This window comes from Tachysurus fulvidraco, chromosome 18 (assembly GCF_022655615.1).
Source record: "Tachysurus fulvidraco isolate hzauxx_2018 chromosome 18, HZAU_PFXX_2.0, whole genome shotgun sequence".
In the NCBI taxonomy this organism is placed as follows: Eukaryota; Metazoa; Chordata; class Actinopteri; order Siluriformes; family Bagridae; genus Tachysurus; species Tachysurus fulvidraco.
This window is the reverse complement of record NC_062535.1, coordinates 20509209-20516227: the sequence shown is the minus strand read 5'-3', so window position 1 is coordinate 20516227 and position 7019 is coordinate 20509209. Positions and strand designations below refer to the sequence as shown.

The window sequence follows — 7019 nt, the reverse complement described above, 5'->3', positions numbered from 1 at the left end:
TTAAAGTGGATCTTTTCAGCTTAAACCAACAGCAAAATCAGCCACAAGAGTTGTTTATTTATTGTTGATTATTTAGGAGCTACAGTAATCGGTACAGATCCCATGACAGCTATAGAAATGGTTAAACAAGCACAAACAATTAGATACTATGATTAGTTTAACATTATTTCCCAAACATTATGCTAAACCAAACACTCCATTTAACAACCACAGCAAAATTGATCAAATCCCATCCATCCATCCCACTCGCACCAAATTCCAACAATGTAAACAATTCTAAACCCAAAGGTGGAACCTACTCGTCATGTAGAATTATAATATTTGTGTTCTCAAAGTCATCTACAAGAAAGGGATTTAACTTGGAAAAAAAACATAAAACAGTCGTCAATATAAATATTAAATTCTTGTCTTATCATTGATCGATGTCTCTATCAACATGCATCAGTGTTGGTTCACTAGGTCGCAGACTTCCATCAGTCTAAAACACTGTTAGGGTGAACTACAGGAAGGAGAAGACACAGACATGCAATTGTTAGGAAAATCCATGAACTCCACTCCATGAAAAGGACAGTCTTCAGCTGTTAGTGGCTCAGCTGTTCAGATGTCCAGGGTAAATTCACTTCACCACTTTGGTGCCAGAAGAGAGAAGAGTCTCAATGACCTACCTGTAATCCTGAGAGATGGTGGAACCCGTGGAGCAGTGCTAGAAGATCCGAGAACATCCGAGATGTGAGGTGCAGTGTGAGGAAAGAGAAGAGCTTTGAGGTAAGAGGAAGCTGCTCCGGGTTTGTAGACAATCATCTGATGTGTTCAGCTCCAGGAGCCAGTAGAGGAGCGTAGCAGTTTGGAGAACTTAGGCAGGTTGAAGACAAGTCACACAGCTGCATTATGGATCATTTACAGAGGACAAACTGTGTTCAGAGGACAAGAGACTGAAGTGCTAGAAGCACAGAAGAGCTACTGGAGAGTGAATGTATTCATTGAAAGAGACTTCAAAGCACTTTTGTACATCGCTCTGGATAAAGGCGTCTGCCAAACGCCGTAAATGTAAATGAAATATCAGTGTTTTGAATCTGATGCAGCAGCTACTGGAAGCCAGTGGAGGGAGCAGTGATGGGGTGGTGTGTGGGAACTGATGTCCAATCTCTAAACAAGCACCTGAGCTGATTGTGTAGATAAAAATGGCAGAATCCTTGTGATGTTGTACAGAAGAAACCAACATGAGCGTTTCAGATTAGCGATATGCCAAGAGAAGGACAGGTAATTGTCCATGTCCCCAAGGTTGATCCTGAAATGGGGATGAATTTATGGAGCTTGTGTTGTGTACCAAGACATTTTCATGCTGGAACAGAAAAGGTTCTTCCCCAAACTACTGCACAACGATGAAAGTATACAATTATGTAGCCTTAATATTATCCTTCACTGGAACTAAGGAGCCCAAACGAAACAGCAACCCTGACCATTATCCCTGCTCCAACAAACATGTTGGTGCTCTGCGATCGGATCAGTTTGCTTCTGCTGGCATTCACTACAGCCAGATACATCCATCACACTTCCAGATTTTGGACCATTCATTACTCCAGAGAAAACTGCTCCATAGTCCAGTGTTGGTGCTTTACACCACTCCAGCATACACTCTGCATTGTGTGCAATGATCTTAAGCTTACGTAAAGCTTCTCGGCCATAAAACATGTTTGATGAAGCTTCTCATGCCCAGCTCCTGTGCTGATGTCACACAAGTCAGGCCAAACTTCCAGAGTCAGTTTGGAGCTCTGTAGTGAGGGATGTAACAGAAGATCATTTTTATACACTACAGTATGTTCTTCAGCACTCTGCATGTTGTGTGGTCTACTGCATCATGGATGAGCTGTTGTTGCTCCAAGACACATTACACATTAATAGCACTTACAGTTGATGGAGGCAGATCCAGCATTACAGAAATGTCATGACCTGACTTGTGGACATGTTAGATTCCAATAACGGTGCTATGACACGCAGACGATGCACAGCTTGTCAATAGCATCCGACACACGGACAGTGACGTGTACAGCTGGTCAGAACACAACCAGTTCTGAATCTCTAGTAATCTAAAGAAACTTTTCTAAAGATTAGATCTTTATTAAATCTAAAATATTAAATTATTTCAATGTACTGAACCTAAATACATGTGTGTGTGTGTGTGTGTGTGTGTGTGTGTGTGTGTGTGTGTGTGTGTGTGTGTGTGTGTGTGTGTGTGTGTCACATTGAGACACTATGATTACACCTCAACCCTAAAGCCTCTTCAGAGTAACCATATCACATATTACACTGACAAAAGAAGAGATGCTAAGTGATTCTAACATAATCTATTTAATATTTTTATATAATGTTTTAATCATTAATAATATTTTAATCATTTTAACACTCAGGTTAATTATATATTAATGATTAAACTAGTAACCTTTTTAAAATAAAGTCTGGAGTTTTGTGTGAAAGGTTAAAACTGTGAATGTTTTAAGGTTTTTCTCTTCTCAAAGTGAACATTGGACATAACAGTGACATGTCTAATCTGTCCTCTGTGTCTAATCACAGAGACTCGTCACTCGCAGTATTTTTGAGACAATATCAGTTGTAAAAAGCGCTATACAAATAAAATAAATTATTGTAACTATATTAAAAATATATATATATATATATTTAATTATTAATATATAAATGCCCGGACATCTGAGCTCATTATTTTATTCTAACAGGAGACAGCGAGTAAACGTGTGTTTTGTTCTTTCTGTAGGTTTTGTGATGGTGTGGAAAAGGAACATTAATGCGTAGCTTTTGTATAAACACACATGAACAGTGGGACACGACTCTGTCTAGCATGATGTTCTCCATGATGTTCTTTTTCTCACAGAAAAAGCCGCCGTATTTCTCAATCGCTATCTTTAATAAAACAAACCAAAAATTTGTTCAGAGTAATTTATCGTCTCACCCTAATAACGTCTGCTTCCAGCTGCATTTAACTCATTTTGTTCTTATTTCTTTACACTGTAATAAATAACATCGTACAGCGGTGTGGCGGCGATCACGAGACCAATGGTGAACATGGTGAGATGAAAAGCTCATCATGCCGTTGGTTTAGACCAGTTTCAGCTGGCAGACGTTAGATCATCAGAATTTACCAAAGCCTTGGACCAGTACAGACCAGTGACAGAACAAAGAAGCCCGAAAATTCACACCCAGATTTACACGGCGTTAAAATAAGGGCAGACATCGAGATCATCTCCTTATGGATAATAAAACAAATGAACTTCTGAAGTTCTGGAAAAAAAAACCTGACATACTGTATACAAGTCAGGACAATAAACAAGGACAAAAACAGAGCACACACACACATACACACACACACCTCTTATACATATATATATATATATATATATATATATATATATATATATATATATATATATATATATATATACAGAGGATGAGAACTTGATTACAACTGAAGCACCTTATTATCTGATCATATTAACCCAATAACCCCGATATGATATTTTACACCGTTACATACATGCGGCTTGTTTTCAGCATTAATGTGTGTGTGTGTGTGTGTGTGTGTGTGTGTGTGTGTGTGTGTGTGATTACTTAATTAGACTAATTATTAAGTATTCTATTAGCTTTATTACTTTAGTTAACAGTGATTGACTTTCCTACAGAATTGAGCCCAAAGGCGCACGCGCACGCTTGTATTTGCCCCAGAGCTTTAACGTTAACACTATAACACAGCCGTAAGTGTGTAAGTTTGTGTCTTTACCTGTGTGACGGTGACGATCTTCACCTGACTGCTTCCTCTGCAACTGACCTGAAAGTCTCTCCAACACACGGATCGGATGTGCGCGCGCGCGTGACGTGTTTGTTCGCGGAGCTCCACCTTTTCACCGCGCGGCTCTTTGAGGATGGAGGAAGCTGTGAGCTGAAGGGGTTCGTGTTCAGGGGTTCGTGCTGAGTTTCAGCTGCCTCGTGTCCCAAAGCCTGTGGTCAGAATAACTGTGTGTAGTGAAGCTGTGTGTGGTGAAGCTGTGTGTGGTGAAGCTGTGTGTAGTGACACTGTGTGTAGTGAAGCTGTGTGTAGTGACACTGTGTGTAGTGAAACTGTGTGTAGTGAAACTGTGTAGTGACACTGTGTGTAGTGAAACTGTGTGTAGTGAAACTGTGTGTAGTGAAGCTGTGTGTAGTGACACTGTGTGTAGTGAAGCTGTGTGTAGTGAAACTGTGTGTAGTGAAACTGTGTGTAGTGAAGCTGTGTAGTGACACTGTGTGTAGTGAAACTGTGTGTAGTGAAACTGTGTAGTGACACTGTGTGTAGTGACACTGTGTGTAGTGAAACTGTGTGTAGTGAAACTGTGTAGTGACACTGTGTGTAGTGAAACTGTGTGTAGTGAAACTGTGTGTAGTGAAGCTGTGTGTAGTGACACTGTGTGTAGTGAAACTGTGTGTAGTGAAACTGTGTGTAGTGACACTGTGTGTAGTGAAGCTGTGTGTAGTGAAACTGTGTGTAGTGAAGCTGTGTGTAGTGACACTGTGTGTAGTGAAGCTGTGTGTAGTGAAACTGTGTGTAGTGACACTGTGTGTAGTGAAGCTGTGTGTAGTGACACTGTGTGTAGTGAAACTGTGTGTAGTGAAACTGTGTAGTGACACTGTGTGTAGTGAAGCTGTGTGTAGTGACACTGTGTGTAGTGACACTGTGTGTAGTGACACTGTGTGTAGTGAAACTGTGTGTAGTGACACTGTGTGTAGTGACACTGTGTGTAGATTACCTTTACATTCCTTTGTGTTTTATTCCCCTTACACCACAACACGGCTGGTCTGTAGCTGAGGAACAAGAGCAGAGTGATTACACTGAACACCTACTAACCCCAACACACTGACACTAACACTGAACACCTACTAACCCCAACACACTGACACTAACACTGAACACCTACTAACCCCAACACACTGACACTAACACTGAACACCTACTAACCCCAACACACTGACACTAACACTGAACACCTACTAACCCCAACACACTGACACTAACACTGAGACTAACACTGAACACCTACTAACCCCAACACACTGACACTAACACTGAACACCTACTAACCCCAACACACTGACACTAACATTGAACACCTACTAACCCCACACACTGACACTAACACTGAACACCTACTAACCCACACACACTGACACTAACACTGAACACCTACTAACCCACACACACTGACACTAACACTGAACACCTACTAACCCACACACACTGACACTAACACTGAACACCTACTAACCCCACACACACTGACACTAACACTGAACACCTACTAACCCCAACACACTGACACTAACACTGAACACCTACTAACCCAACACACTGACACTAACACTGAACACCTACTAACCCCAACACACTGACACTAACACTGACACTAACACAGAACACCTACTAACCCCACACACTGACACTAACACTGAACACCTACTAACCCCAACACACTGACACTAACACTGAACACCTACTAACCCCAACACACTGACACTAACACTGAACACCTACTAACCCCAACACACTGACACTAACACTGACACTAACACTGAACACCTACTAACCCCACACACTGACACTAACACTGAACACCTACTAACCCCAACACACTGACACTAACATTGAACACCTACTAACCCCACACACCGACACTAACACTGAACACCTACTAACCCACACACACTGACACTAACACTGAACACCTACTAACCCACACACACTGACACTAACACTGAACACCTACTAACCCCACACACACTGACACTAACACTGAACACCTACTAACCCCACACACACTGACACTAACACTGAACACCTACTAACCCCACACACACTGACACTAACACTGAACACCTACTAACCCCACACACACTGACACTAACACTGAACACCTACTAACCCCAACACACTGACACTAACACTGAACACCTACTAACCCACACACTGACACTAACACTGAACACCTACTAACCCACACACACTGACACTAACACTGAACACCTACTAACCCCAACACACTGACACTAACATTGAACACCTACTAACCCACACACACTGACACTAACACTGAATACCTACTAACCCACACACACTGACACTAACACTGAACACCTACTAACCCACACACACTGACACTAACACTGAACACCTACTAACCCACACACACTGACACTAACACTGAACACCTACTAACCCCAACACACTGACACTAACACTGAACACCTACTAACCCCAACACACTGACACTAACACTGAGACTAACACTGAACACCTACTAACCCCAACACACTGACACTAACACTGAACACCTACTAACCCCAACACACTGACACTAACATTGAACACCTACTAACCCCACACACTGACACTAACACTGAACACCTACTAACCCACACACACTGACACTAACACTGAACACCTACTAACCCACACACACTGACACTAACACTGAACACCTACTAACCCACACACACTGACACTAACACTGAACACCTACTAACCCCACACACACTGACACTAACACTGAACACCTACTAACCCCACACACACTGACACTAACACTGAACACCTACTAACCCCAACACACTGACACTAACACTGAACACCTACTAACCCCAACACACTGACACTAACACTGACACTACTACTAACACCTACTAACCCACACACTGACACTAACACTGAACACCTACTAACCCCCAACACACTGACACTAACATTGAACAACCTAATAACCCCAACACACTGACACTAACACTGAACACCTACTAACCCACACACACTGACACTAACACTGAACACCTACTAACCCACACACACTGACACTAACACTGAACACCTACTAACCCCACACACACTGACACTAACACTGAACACCTACTAACCCCAACACACTGACACTAACACTGAACACCTACTAACCCCAACACACTGACACTAACATTGAACACCTACT

The 7019-nt window shown here is 42.0% G+C and overlaps 1 protein-coding gene across 1 annotated transcript in view; it reads right to left on the bottom strand.

Annotated features, from left to right (window-relative positions):
- Positions 1-7019, bottom strand: part of sp6 (Sp6 transcription factor) — a 64134-nt gene that overhangs the window by 54333 nt on the left and 2782 nt on the right. The window contains exons 2-3 of the mRNA XM_047803431.1: positions 4794-4848; positions 3791-4008 (exon numbers count right to left, since the gene is read on the bottom strand). The gene's annotated coding sequence lies outside the window, so the exon portion shown is untranslated. The remainder of the gene's footprint in view (positions 1-3790; positions 4009-4793; positions 4849-7019) is intronic.